The 14,427-nt window shown below is 40.5% G+C and overlaps 1 non-coding gene and 1 pseudogene across 1 annotated transcript; both read right to left on the reverse strand.

Moving 5' to 3' along the window:
• Window positions 1-104: 104 nt before the first annotated feature.
• On the reverse strand, window positions 105-9,725 carry LOC121847281 (annotated as a pseudogene).
• Window positions 9,726-13,716: 3,991 nt separating this feature from the next.
• LOC121847340 lies at window positions 13,717-13,871 on the reverse strand. The gene has a single exon (XR_006084202.1). It is a non-coding gene; the product is annotated as a U12 minor spliceosomal RNA (small nuclear RNA).
• Between the last annotated feature and the right edge of the window lie 556 nt (window positions 13,872-14,427).

Raw genomic sequence — 14,427 nt, forward strand, 5'->3', positions numbered from 1 at the left:
GGTTGTCATGGACCCTGTGTTTACCCTGTACCCACTCCAATTCAATAAGCCAGTTGATAAGCCTCTGAATAGTTTAAATAGTCATGAATGACATGCCATTGATGGACATTACATATAGGTCGACTTTATTAGATCAGTTCATCAAAAACAAATGCAACAGGTTGGAATAAAAAGCATCAAGGGTTCTTGATAACCTATATCAGAAACCAGATAAATAGGGATACCTATGCAGGCCTGTCACCTGTTTAAGGTCTTCCTGAAATAAGTCAATATCCCCAGAATGATTGAAAGCAGAACAAATATTTCCATCAATGTAGAAGATATCACTGGCTAAATCAAAAGCAACTGATCCAAGGGTTTCCTTCTGCACACTGATCTATTTTATTTAGTAAGACTTATCTGTGCATGTATTATTCCTCCCTAGTTATTAGTCCCACCACTTCTCTAAAACAGCTCTGTATCCAGGCAGGCACACATCACAATGGATGGGGAGAGAAGCACCAGAAAGGCTTTGAGTTTGAGATCCTCAAGTCTTTTCAGCTGTCACACGTCTTCCCATTGTCTGAGAGGCGACACATTACGCTTTGTTGAGGGAGAACACAGTAATAGGCCTCATCTTCTGTGAGGTCAAATGTCATCTTTATTGCTTAAATGTTAAGAGATGAATCGTCTGAAGTTGATTTTATTGATCATTATGCATACAACATACCCAGGTCATATGTTGGAGCATACAGACCCTTCAGTCATCATCGTCATCATCCTCAGGGATGAAGATGTCATGCTCTTCCAGCAGCACAGCAAAGTTATTGCTGATCAGAGTTCCGACATACAGGAAGGGGATCACAACCACAGCAATCCGGAAAAGGCCAAATGAGGTCTGATCAATTGTCAACAATTCCATCACAAAAACATATCTATATTAGCCTGCAATGCTGTGTGATTTTATAGACAATGACAACCAGGATAAAATAAAAAATGAATGTCATAAATAATATACATGATGCATGCTTTACACATTTAAACAGGCAAGTAATTATAACACTTCCAGTGAAATGGAGAGGTATAGGCTCACCGAGATCTTACCTGCGATTAAACATTCCTATTAAGTTACAAGATATAACGTTAATTACAAACCTTTCAGGCACCTTTACTAAATTCCTCCCTCCACCTCTTTCATTTCATAAATGACCTGCTCATATTTTCAACAGACATCACTCACCTTCTTGGGTTCTGGCAAAATACCACCTGGTGCTGAGTACAACTGTTCGGTAATGAGTGCCTTTCCGAATGCTTTAGCATAAAACCCAGAAAATGTTGGTCCATGACTGTTTTTCAACACCAACAGTCTGGCCTGACGAACCAAGCCCGAGGCCATCTTCCAAGCCTTTGACACTCTCAGCAATGCAGAAAGAGATTATTTTGGATGCACCCAAGCACCGCCCCTGAGCCTGCGCCCTCCTTTTACTCTAATATTTCTCATGATTAATTAAGTGTTTTTATGATAATTTATTGCAAACGGAGCTGAATCCGTAGGTACAGCTATAGTCCAAAACACTAAGAATTGCAGCAGTACATTTATTTCTTCATGTAATCGGTAAATGTTTTCCAGTATGTCAGCAATATTTACAAGTACCAATAGCAATAAAATGCAGTTACCATACATGGCACTCAGCAATAATGTATCATCACTACAATAGTTATTGATTAAAGAAATGTAAACCTTTCAGTAAGTAGCATATCAGTAAATACTGTTGTGGAGAGTGGGGTAAGTTGAGCCTTAAGGTTAGTTTAGCCACCGCTTGTTTCTAAGAAACCATACAACATTAATCATGTGACCAAGTAGCAGAGGCACACAAGGTCTTAACCAATGACAGTCTGAGCATGCTAAACCTATCAAGAATCTTGCAGACCAGTTTCATGAGCTTAGTACACCATTAGTATTAGTATTTTTTGCATTCATGGGCTTTGTAGCCTCATGCAGAGAACATGCCTTTGAATTGGCACATTGAAACAACATCCCTGTCCCTGACAACTGGTCAAGAAATGGAAGGGTTAATAATATTGAATATAGTGATCTATATCTGAATGTAGACATACATTTCAGATATACAATATACCACACCCCCATTCCATGAATTAAACTTTGACCTACCAGCACCCACTTAACCCAAGGTAGCTCAACCTACCCTGTCCCCATAAGTTGTGCCAAGAAACCACTTTTTTTTGAATGAGCTGTTTTCAAAACTTAAATGTTTACATGAATTCGGATTTATTTTCAGGGATAACAACATCCTGAAATATATGTAGATATCAATGTTGGAACGAATACTGTATTTTCCTTGATGTAGTGATGCTGAATGTAAAAAATGGCTCAACATACCCCAATCTACCCTACAGCCAGAATATGTACAGACCCCCTTTACATAACTGGGTAATTCTGCTTGAACACAGACCTCAATTGCCTAATTGAAAAAGTGGATATGAGAGGGGAATGAATGTATTTGGAGGAATTAACTGGGTAATTGCCTCTCATTCTGTAGATTAAAAATATACTAAATGAGTGAGGTGCCAATTGTGCAATGGACAACTTACACCTACCATTCAAATCATTGTGCTTGATCTCCAGAAGTTTCTTCTATGTACTTACTCACATATTTTGATTTCCATTCACCCCAAACAAGGTAAATAGTCATTGATATATTAAATTCAATATTCAATAAAAAGGACTAGTAATCAATAAATAAGTCAACACATAATATATACACATATAATACAAATACAGCAAAATAAATATTTTTCAGCAAGTGTGATGAGTAATAATAGTAATTAAAATCGTACTTTGGACAAAAGTGGAAATGTAAACAGCTTGAGATAAATCTCCTTCACTTGGTGTTTCCACAGGTTTGGTCCCGCCAGTGGTTTCCCTCGGATCATGTAGAACCAGCAAATGATAACTCCTCTCTACACAGGAAAACAAAACGATGTGTTTCGTCATCCGAAACTATACAGACACCACAAACATCATGTCATATAAAGCATATTCTGGACATACTTAGCTATGTTCCCTCCTTTTTTACCTAATTGTTTTTGAAGGTGAGACGCCTGAAGAACTTGTTTATCTCAAATACTCCAGGTCTGACTGGTACCCCTGCGGTGCTGCTCTCTCCCAGCCTCACAATCTGTCCAGCAGTGATTGCTGCCCTGAGGCTCATGCTCTTCACCACCCGAGACCCAGGCCCCAGGCCAGAGGTAGGCCGGGAGGACACGGTAATGTAGGAGGCATCCTTCTGCGGCTCCTGGTAACTCACTAAGACAGAGAAAAGGGGAGAAACAGTTGATCAGCAGTGCTACTAACAACAGCCATAATCATATGCACAATTATAAAAATAATAAATACAGCACATCATGCATCACCTGCAGCAGTAAGAATGGTGTCTGTGGTGCTGGCGAGCTCCAGGAGGATTGTGGGATATGCAGGATGTAACATGAAGAGCTTTCGGATGACTGGCATGGCTTGAACCGCCCCTGGTGCCACCTGTTAACAGAGCAAGACTTAAAATAGATTTCAACTACTGAACCTCATAGTACGATAGGCACAAATATGTAATCCTTTACCTATCGGGTTGGGGTTAATTCCACAAATTACGGAGACACCAAAAGGGACTTTCTATCTTCTGACTGCCAACCTGAACATTGACTATTGTTAACATCCTGGCAGCAGGGTTCTGTTTAATTCCACTAATTCAATTATCTCTTCCTGTAAATTCAAATTAATTCAATTAAAATTACATTTTTGTCAATTATCCAAAGTGTCTGCTAAATGACTACAGTCAGTCTTAGAATTCAGAGATAATTCAATTCCCCTCAATTCCAATGCTAGGTAAATTCCAAGAATTTAATTCCCAATTGAATATTATCCCTAACAATTCCACAAATTACATTCTGAAATTAAATTCCCTCAGGCTTACAGGCTGATCATATCAATATCCATACAGCTTAGCTATACTGGAAATATTGAAATACAACGTTAAATGATTTTAAACAAATCCTGCAGTACATTTTTCAATACTAACTGCATTAATTCCATTAACTGGAAAATGTACAAATATTAAATTCCAATTCAAATAGTTCAAACAGTCTAATTCCAATTCAAATAGTTCAAACAGTCTAATTCCAATTCAAATAGTTCAAACAGTCTAATTCCAATTCAAATAGTTCAAACAGTCTAATTCCAATTCAAATAGTTCAAACAGTCTCAATTCAAATAGTTCAAACAGTCTAATTCCAATTCAAATAGTTCAAACAGTCTAATTCCAATTCAAATAGTTCAAACAGTCTAATTCCAATTCAAATAGTTCAAACAGTCTAATTCCAATTCAAATAGTTCAAACAGTCTAATTCCAATTCAAATAGTTCAAACAGTCTAATTCCAATTCAAATAGTTCAAACAGTCTAATTCCAATTCAAATAGTTCAAACAGTCTAATTCCAATTCAAATAGTTCAAACAGTCTAATTCCAATTCAAATAGTTCAAACAGTCTAATTCCAATTCAAATAGTTCAAACAGTCTAATTCCAATTCAAATAGTTCAAACAGTCTAATTCCAATTCAAATAGTTCAAACAGTCTAATTCCAATTCAAATAGTTCAAACAGTCTAATTCCAATTCAAATAGTTCAAACAGTCTAATTCCAATTCAAATAGTTCAAACAGTCTAATTCCAATTCAAATAGTTCAAACAGTCTAATTCCAATTCAAATAGTTCAAACAGTCTAATTCCATAACTTGATGATTGTTGAAATTAGAATTGAATTCAACATAAATTCTCCACTTCATGAGTGAATTCAAATATTTAATTGCAATTTCAAATTAAATTGGAATTGACCCCAACCCTGTGCCTATACTACTGAAGGATGAACAAACATAACACGTTCTCTCGTAGAAAATGTATTCCTGCTCCTCGTCAGGATTCAACAAGGGACTCACAGTTGTCTTGGTGAGGTTCTTTGGTGGACTGACAGGGTCACCGGCCCAGAAAAGGAAAGCTGATTGACCAGATGTCATGATTGAGGTACCTTCCAGGTCAAGGCGTGGACAAATAAACTCTGTCTCCCACAGACTACGCCCACTGGCTCCATCAACCACCTGAACCTGAGATCACAGAGAGATGGATGGTCATCTTTGTAAATATGTACAACTGTCTGAGAAGTATAAAAGCTATAGGTGTAAGTGTTTGTAGAAGAGATTATACTTTTCTCATTCTAGGGGCCCCAGACTTCTGTATGAGGAGATCTGGGATTCCATCATCGTTGAATTGGCCTGGTGCTGGACGACTGAGACAATAATAAATGATTCAGGTTATTTTAGCTCTATAACTTTATAGGGCAGGGGTTTTCAAACCTCTCCTTCGGGGATCCCATTGTTATGTATATTTGAACTATTCTAGAGCTAGCACACCCGATTCAACTTGTCAGCTAATTACCAAGCCCTTGATTAGGTCAAGTACTTGAGCTAGTTCAGGCCTACAACTAAATTGTGAAACTTCTGGGGGTCCCCGAGGAGAGGTTTGAAAACTACTGTTATAGGGTATTACTTTATAGTTTGAGATATTGATATCTGTATTGTTGGGAAAAGAGCTTGCAAGAAATGCACTTCACTGCACTTGTGCACGTGACAAAACTTGAAGCTATCCCTTTTATGCTTAGTCATATACACCCTAATGATAAACTTCTCCATATATCATGGTGACTATATTTCCTACCTGTGTATGGCTGAGGAGGTAGAGTCCACTCGGTGTGTGCGTCCTTCTCTCTCAGCACAGAGAGCTTGCTGGAGAGCTTGCCACACACCAGCACCCAGTCACTGCGGCTGGAGTTGAGGTTGGAGATGGAGTCCAGGCTGTTGTGGTTGTTACACAAGCCAGCCACTAGGGGACCAAGAACTCCACTTGCTCAGTTCCACTGGACAGAGAAAGTCAAACAGTCGTTCAAACAGGCACTCTATTGTAATTGTGTAACCGAGCACTTTCTTAGCCTTACCTGGAGATGTGTATGAGGGAGGAGTTGGTTTTCCTAAGCTTCTCCCAGCCAGGTTCCTTCAGTCTTAGACCAGGGGATATTGGTGTTTTCCAGTAGCCCGAGTGTAAATATCTCCCAGGGATACAGCCTCTACAGTGCCTGAGTTAGTATAGCAGATACATTATCAGACATTTAGTCATTTCAAATAAGAAACATATTTTTTCAAAGTCACTGTGCTTGATATAAAATGAATCCCTTACCTAGTCCAAATAGAATGTAATATGCCCCCAGCTGTGTCTCATGAAACAGGGGACCGATCAGCTTTCAGAGACATTAAAGGTTGTGAGGTTAAAGGTCACAGGATGTCCAAGCATAGCTCCAGTCAGCCCAGACAGCAGGAGCAGTGAGAGGTCAGACACCTGAAAATAAGTTTGAGAAGGTTTGATGGGAGCATTTAGACTGACTGGAAAATTAGTGTTGTTAACACAGTGACTCTGATTTTGGGAGTATGGTCTATATTGTAATAATAATATGATTTATATAATAACAATTATCTTATTACAGCAATAAATATGTATAGGTGCCAAGCCAGAGATTGTCATACCTGGTCAGCAGGTAAAGTGGCAATCAGCAAGTCAGGAACAGAGTCACCTTGGAGATCTGGCAGGGAAACTGCCTGGGACTGGATCTCCCCTGGTGCTACCGACCACAGCTTCTTCCCTGAGGAGGAAAATACGATAGGTTACTCCTTAATGAACATAAAACTATTAACTACAACACATTATTAATACATCTACACAACTGCTAAAATGTTCATGCTTGTAGCTGTGAAACTGAACCATTAAAAGCCATGCATTTCTGTGGTTGTTATCTGACCTGTGGTGCCGTTGACAGCAGTGAGGTGTGCAGACTCGATGAGCAGACACACGGGGCCGCTAGCTCTGTCTCTCAGGGCAGATAGGGGAATGGCGCTGTTGGGGAGGGCTCTGAGGGCAGCGCCCCTGCTGGCAGTGGTGATGGTTGGGCTTCGTACTGCAGCCCACACTGGATGGACTCCACAGGTTCCCTGAGGGCCCTCCTCCAAAGCACCTCACCACTGAATGCAGATAGGGCCACCACACTGTACTCTGGGAGAGACAGAGAGGGAGAAAGAGAAGGGGTAAAGGTGGGTGGGGTTTATTACGTGTGGCAAATTGTGTGTTCTCAGCAGTTTACTGGGGCTAGCAGGATTAGATATGGAGATTAATATTACACAATCACTGGTAGATTTTATGGTGTACAGTGAGGAGGTAAGCTTGAGAGAGAATAACGCCTAAAAATGAGGGTTGAAAATGACAATGTCCCTTGCTGTTTCCATAGATACCTTTGTTGTTCCCCGCAGAACTGGAGAGATGGGTATTGTTGCTCTTTTGAGTGACTCCTATTAGCACATCCTCAACTGAGTCATTGTCAACATCCCACAGTGCAAGAGGAGGTGGGGTAACACCTGAAGAAGAAGAAAACCACTGTTACAGACAGGGACGGTTTGTAACTACTATTTACTCAACTAGACCTGCGGATGCTTTGCTAACATGCTATTATAATAATCACGGTAATGTGTAATCATAGTAATCCAGACTGTGTAATATCCACCCCTGACAAAGACAGTCAGCTAAATCTGAGTTTTGTGTTCTCAACTGCTTTCTCATACAGTTGACTTTATTGTAATGTTGACCGTGTGCTTATCTTAAACTAAAGCACTAGTGTACTCAGTCTGACCAGTTGGACCTGACCTGTAGTTTTCTCTTTCTCTGCTGTGAGGAGAGGTGTATTGGTATCAGCAACCAGCAACATACGGGTAAACTGTAGTCTGTTTCATGTGTATTGTTTATACATTAGACTCCTCACTCACCTCCACATGATCACCCAGCTCTTTCTCCCACTGTGGCCGTTTGTCCAGTTCCCCATGCTGACAAGGCACCAGAAAGGCACACAGCAGCACCACCAGCATGGCACAGACCAGAGGCACCAGGAAAAATGCTGCCCGGATGGCTCCCCCCTCACCTTAGCCTTCTTCCCGTCCGGGTCAGCACTGGCACTGACACCCAATCCAGGGCCACCAGAGGCCCCAAGCACCCCTCCATCCTCTACTCCCTCATCCCTGTTTGTCTCCCTCTGGCTCCAGTACTGCATGCCCTTCTCCTCTCTCTCCTGCCTCTTTTTTCCAGGGAGCCGTTCTCTCCACTCATCATCGTCCTCCTCTGCCTCATCTTCATCCCCTACGAGCCTCCCTGTTCTGCTCCCTCTCAGCTCTAAGGTACCTGTACCCATGCAGTTGCCCCTCCCCAGGCCATTGCGGGGATAGTTGAGGACCAGGTCGTCCTCCTCGCTCTCGTCCTCACTGTCGGCCTGAGTGAGGGGTCATACTCTCAAGCTCCGAGCCCTTCTTCCCTGTGAGGGACATACACACAAAGACACACACGGTTAACCTTTTACTGCAGTGGGCTAAATCAGGGTTACAGAGTTGTTTCTTGGTAGTCTTAAACAAATCTACGTTGAAACAAAAGTAGACACTTCACACACATGGTTATGGGCTTTAAAAAATGAAGACACCTGTACATGTCAGATATAGAGTTGAAATGTATTACATTTTGAGTTTGCATCCCAATATTACACTTAATATAGATCACAGAAGACTGAAATATAACAAAACCATATGACATAGAAACACTGGATAATGTTTATTAATTATGATATGCTGACAAATATTAATAACATTCTACCCTTGAGGCCACTAGAGCTCGATTTGGTCATTTGACTGCAGGACAGGGGGGTCTACAGATCTGTTCGGGAAACAAAGCCCAGGTGAAACTAGAATGATCTGATAGAGCATGGTGGTGCCTGATAGAACGATAGGCATCCCAAAAGGCCCGGGAAGTTACTCAAATATAGTTTATTTTAACCACAAATGAATTATGTCCTACCCTGGTCCCAGACCTGTTGTACCCTTGCCGACTCTATTGCTCATTGTTTGGCATGACAATAATTGCCAAGTTAAATGAAGGACCCCCATTACATGGCCTTATATGTAGTTATTTGTTGAACACGAGATTTAAGCAAGTAGCTAAATATGTTATAATAGTATTATGACAGTGAGCACTGAGCAATCAAGCGACTTCGATGTGGCACCTTACTGTACTGTACAGTAGCTAGTGCGGCACATAGGATTGTGAATGATGCAATGTTTTCTATTCAAGCTTGAAAAGAAACGAAAAATATCAAACATTGAAAATAAGTGTCGATTTTCACCTCTCAATTCTGGACTGTCATTAAACAAATAAAAACCTGATTTTGTGTTATTGCAATCAACATTACTGTAACGTTAGCCACAGCTGGCTGGCTGTTCTAGCTAGCTCACATGAGCTAACAGAATGACACCAAACAACAATGAGACACGACTGGTACAAAGACTACACAACATCCTTTTCACCTAATCAATCATATCTATTTCACAAATAATTGCAACGCGTCTCTTACCAGGCAATTTGAGAGCACGGGACAAAGCTGCAGCCATTGCAATTGTAACGGCGCTGTGCTACAGAATTTATCCTCTCATCCGACGGAGGCGCCAAAGAACTGTTGTGTGTGTGCGTGTGTGTGCCACACTTGTGTGGACGTTTCCGGACTGTAGCGAGTGCATTCTGGGATACAACGTTTTCTTACCAAACATAGTCGCAGAGAGGAAGAGGCTAAGTCAGTAGATGCTATTTAGCAGTTGGGTGTGTTCATGGATGCCAAGGGAAGCCAGGCTTCCCCCATAAAAATGTACCAATAAAGAAATGTATGTATTTTCCGTCTCTCTGTGTTTTCATAATTTTCTTTCAATGCGCAAGAGGCTGAACCGTATCTCACCGGAGAAAGTATCCGAGAGAGCAAAACAGCGCCCCTCTTTATCTGTATGTGTAGGCCACCTATCTCATGCGGTCTGGTCATAAAGGGTATGACATTTCTACCGCCGGTAGTATTGAATGCAAGGAAGCCAGCGAGCGAGCATTTTGTCCCCCTTGATTTAAAAAAAATCTAATAAAATAATAGCCAATCAGCGCTGAGATAAACTCAAAAAAGGTGTCAAGTGAAGCCAGTTTAGGTGAGTCAACATGTTTTTTTTCTTCTTGCATGAACGCACAAACACACATACAAATCAGAACCATGGACAGCCACATCATATTTAATTTACATTGATTGGACTAAATTGTTTTTGCTATATTTTAGTTGCCCCTGTATTAGACTAAGCAGAGGTGATTTGATGGTGTTGAAATGTCGAAGTTGAAATGGTGCTGAAATAGTGGAGGCAGCTCCTGTTTTCATTGCGACTTGCAGTAACTCTGTGTTACTAAATCAATAGTTGTTTAGTAGTCCGAAAATGTCGGAAACATTACTTTCTTCACCATGCTGTAGGTCATGAAACTGATTGCTACATGCAGTATGCTTTGTGGACTTTACAGGACAGAGATTACTCTCCGGTTTTGTGATGAAACAAAGGAGTGTTTGAATTTATTCTGCCACTGTGTCTTCTTATTGTCTCTGCCTTAGGCATACATCCCAGCACAATGCATATGAACTTACAAGTTAAAGAACAAACAACGCAATTATCACAACAAATACACTATATATACAAAAGTATGTGGACACCCCGTTCAATTGATTGGGATTTACTAATTCAGCCACACCCATTGCTGACAGGTGTATAAAATCAAGCACACCGCCATGCAATCTCCATAGACAAACATTGGCAGTGGTGGCCTTACTGAAGAGCTCAGTGACTTTCAACGTGGCACCGTCATAGGATGCCTGTTTCCAATCGGTTTGTGAAATTTCTGCCCTGCTAGAGCTGCCCCGGTCAACTGTAAGTGCTGTTATTTTGAAGTGGAAACGTCTAGGAATTCAGCCGCAAAGTGGTTCATAAAACTGCTTAGTGCTGAAGTGTGTAGCGTGTAAAATGGTCTGTCCTCGGTTGCAACACTCACTACCAAGTTCCAAACTGCCACTGAAGCAACATCAGCACAAGAACTGTAATCCAGGAGTTTCATTAAATGGGTTTTCCGTGGCCGAGCAACTGGAGTGGTGTAAAGCTCGCCGCCATTGGACTCTGGAGCAGTGGAAAAGCATTCTCTGGAGTGATGAATCACACTTCACCATCTGGCAGTCTGATGGACAAATCTGGATTTGGCGGATGCCAGGAGAACGCTGCATAGTGCCAACTGTAAAGTTTGGAGGAGGAGGAATAATGGTCTGGGGCTGTTTTCATGGTTCGGGCTAGTCCCTTAGTTCCAGTGGAGGAAATCTTAACACTACAGCATACAATGACATTCTAGATGATTCTGTGCTTCCAACTTTGTGGTAACAGTTTTGTGATGGTCTTTTCCTGTTTCAGCATGACTATGCCCCTTTGCACAAAGTGAGGTCCATACAGATGGTTTGTTGAGATTGGTGTGGAAGAACTTGACTTGCCTGCACAGAGCCCTGACCTGAATACCATCGAACACCTTTGGGATGAATTGTAATGTTGACTGAGAGCCAGGCCTAATGCTCTAGTGGCTGAAAGGAAGCAAGTCCCCCACATCAATGTTCCACTATCTAGTGGAAAGCCTTCTCTGAACAGTGGGCTGTTATTTTTTATATTTAACCTTTATTTAATTAGGCAAGTCATGAACAAATTCTTATTTACAATGACCGCCTACACTGGCCAAAACCGGGACAACGCTGGGCCAATTGTGCCCCGCCCTATGGGACTCCCAATCACGGCCGGTTGTGATACAGCCTGGAATCAAACCAGGGTGTCTATAGTGACTCCTTAAATACCGAGATGCAGTGCCTTAGACCGCTGTGCCAAGGGGACCAACTCCACATTAATGCCCATGATTTTAGAATGATATGTTCGACAAGCAGGTGTCCACATACTTTTTCAACTGGTGTATGTTGTCGTTTTTTTCTGGCTTGGCTTTCCCAGTGATTTTACTCACGATCTCTACTGCACTTTAGTGGTTATTAGTACCAGAGATGGTTAGAATCTATACCGCCTCTGGTTATTACCCCTCCATGAAATGACTGACAAACAAACATAATTAACAGTTTTACTGACTTTCATGGTGCATTAATTAATGGAACCTTGTTTCATTACGGACTGGAAAGGAGGCTACAAAAATACAATTTTGTGGTTGAAATTATATTTCACCACATGAGAGACCTTTCACATTGATTCATCTGATTTTGCCTGTGTCAGCTCTGCATGGGAAGGTGTTTTACCACTTGGCTGTGGTAGGTCTGGTAGTGACAGTAGGATGGATTGAGAAAATACAGATATGGGACACAAATACAAGGCATCATACTTAGTCATGCTCACACATGGTCAGGAAGGAAATTATATGACAAATAATGATCAGTTAAAACTCATCTACTATATCATGTCCTTGACACACACACACACACACACACACACACACACACACACACACGCACAGCTCTGTATGCTTCTATAACTGTATAGAGACATTTTGGTTTTACAGTGTTTTTACCTTTTTGTGTGGCCTACCATTTTTTTTTTTTGTAAATATATATACAATACTGCCACCTCGTGGCACAAAGTGAAATGCACTCGGGTTTTGGTGGAAATTCCGGAAACAATTTATGGTCAATAACTAGTAGGTTTCCATCGACAACAGATTTTAAAGTGAATATTTAAGTATCCGTATAAAGAAAATATGCGCATTTTCCCACCAGTGGTGTTTCCAAGAAACGGACTTGTTGCTGATACAAATCTGGGCGTGATGACGTATTTTAATATTTATTGGAAAGGAGCATCAATAATCACCGCGCACTTTCACCACCCTGTGAAATTCATCATAAATTATTTCATCTGTAGCCTAATAAACTGCATGGTTTCTCAAATCGTAGTGGGAGGGGCACCCATCACGTCATCTTCGTGTGACTCCCAAGTTTAGTTTGATATGATGGTTACTAGATCAATATTTGCGAATATTTCCACAACCATGTTACCCATCATTCATTTTACCAACAAAAAGGATCCTACCATGTAGAGGGAACACATTACCTGTCTGCATTTATATAATTGTACCGAAACGTCCTGTTTCCATTACAGCTTTCGGATTTTTTTCATAGGATATGACTATCCTCGTCTAAAAACCGTGGATTACCTTACATGGTTATTAGCTAGTTTCCAACCAAGTGGCAACAGATGCATATATTCCCAAATCAGCCCCAAAAATATGATCATTTTCTCACCAGCGGTATGTTTCCACTAAACTGACTTGTTGAACATCAAAATCACTGCGTGATGACGTGCTGCACACAACATTCGATTTTAAAAGTTCAAGTTCAATGTGTTTTCGTCGCATTTTCAACTACCGATAATTGTCACAAAAACTATTTTGTTCAATAGCAAATGTGCCTACTCGGTCTAAAAATGTTTTTAATACAGTATGACATTATCCGCATAAATCTGCTGATGGAACGTGGTTAGAGAAATAGAAGGCAGAGATGTTCTTTATGTTGAAAAGGTTTTGTAGAAGGTGCAGTAAGTACTATTATAGACGTTCTATTTTTAGTACGTTACAATCATGGAAAATATAATTCCATTCTGGTTCTGTGTAACCTTGTATCAGTAGTATACCGAAAGGGGTTTATATTTTACATGAGAGGTCGGGGCAGATCCATGTCCCGCAAGGCATCTCACAAAGTAGGCGAGTCACCTAAACAGGCGGACCTGTACCCGTTCAAAAATTGATCTCGCAAATCTAGGCGAGGACACGGGCGTCACCCCGCGTCGTTATTTTCCTTACTCATCAGTTTAAGGCATAACTAATCGATGGTCGAGGGCATTACTTACCTCTATATGCAGACTATTACACTCATGGTGTTTACCATTGACGTTCACTTCAAAAGTATAAACCTACAGCTGCATTTTATTTTCTGAGCGCATTATGTGATACATAATTGTACATTTTCATTCCTCCATTTAATCAGGTAAAATATAGCTTTTCTTCGAGATTTTACTTATTTACACTGGTTTCAAGTGATTTTGAGCGCAAAGGTTGATGGGAAAGATAAAACGTTTCATTTACCCCCGCATTTTTTTTACTTCGTGAAGAGTAATCGATACCAGAGGTCTCTAAGGCTGTGTAATTGATTTATATTTGTTTGTTTTATGTTACAAGTATAATCTTTTGTTAATTGATGACCAATGGCATTGATGTGATCATTGACACTTCACATAACCTAATAGGCCTTTAAAACAACAACAAAAAATATGCATTTCTCTTAAAATAATAAACTCTGGTTTTTAGATCTTGCTAAACAAATGTAAGAGTTAAACAGATCTGTATTGGTATTTCAAACAATATATATATATATAT

The sequence above is a fragment of the Oncorhynchus tshawytscha genome, linkage group LG09, assembly GCF_018296145.1.
Source record: "Oncorhynchus tshawytscha isolate Ot180627B linkage group LG09, Otsh_v2.0, whole genome shotgun sequence".
Taxonomy (NCBI): Eukaryota; Metazoa; Chordata; class Actinopteri; order Salmoniformes; family Salmonidae; genus Oncorhynchus; species Oncorhynchus tshawytscha.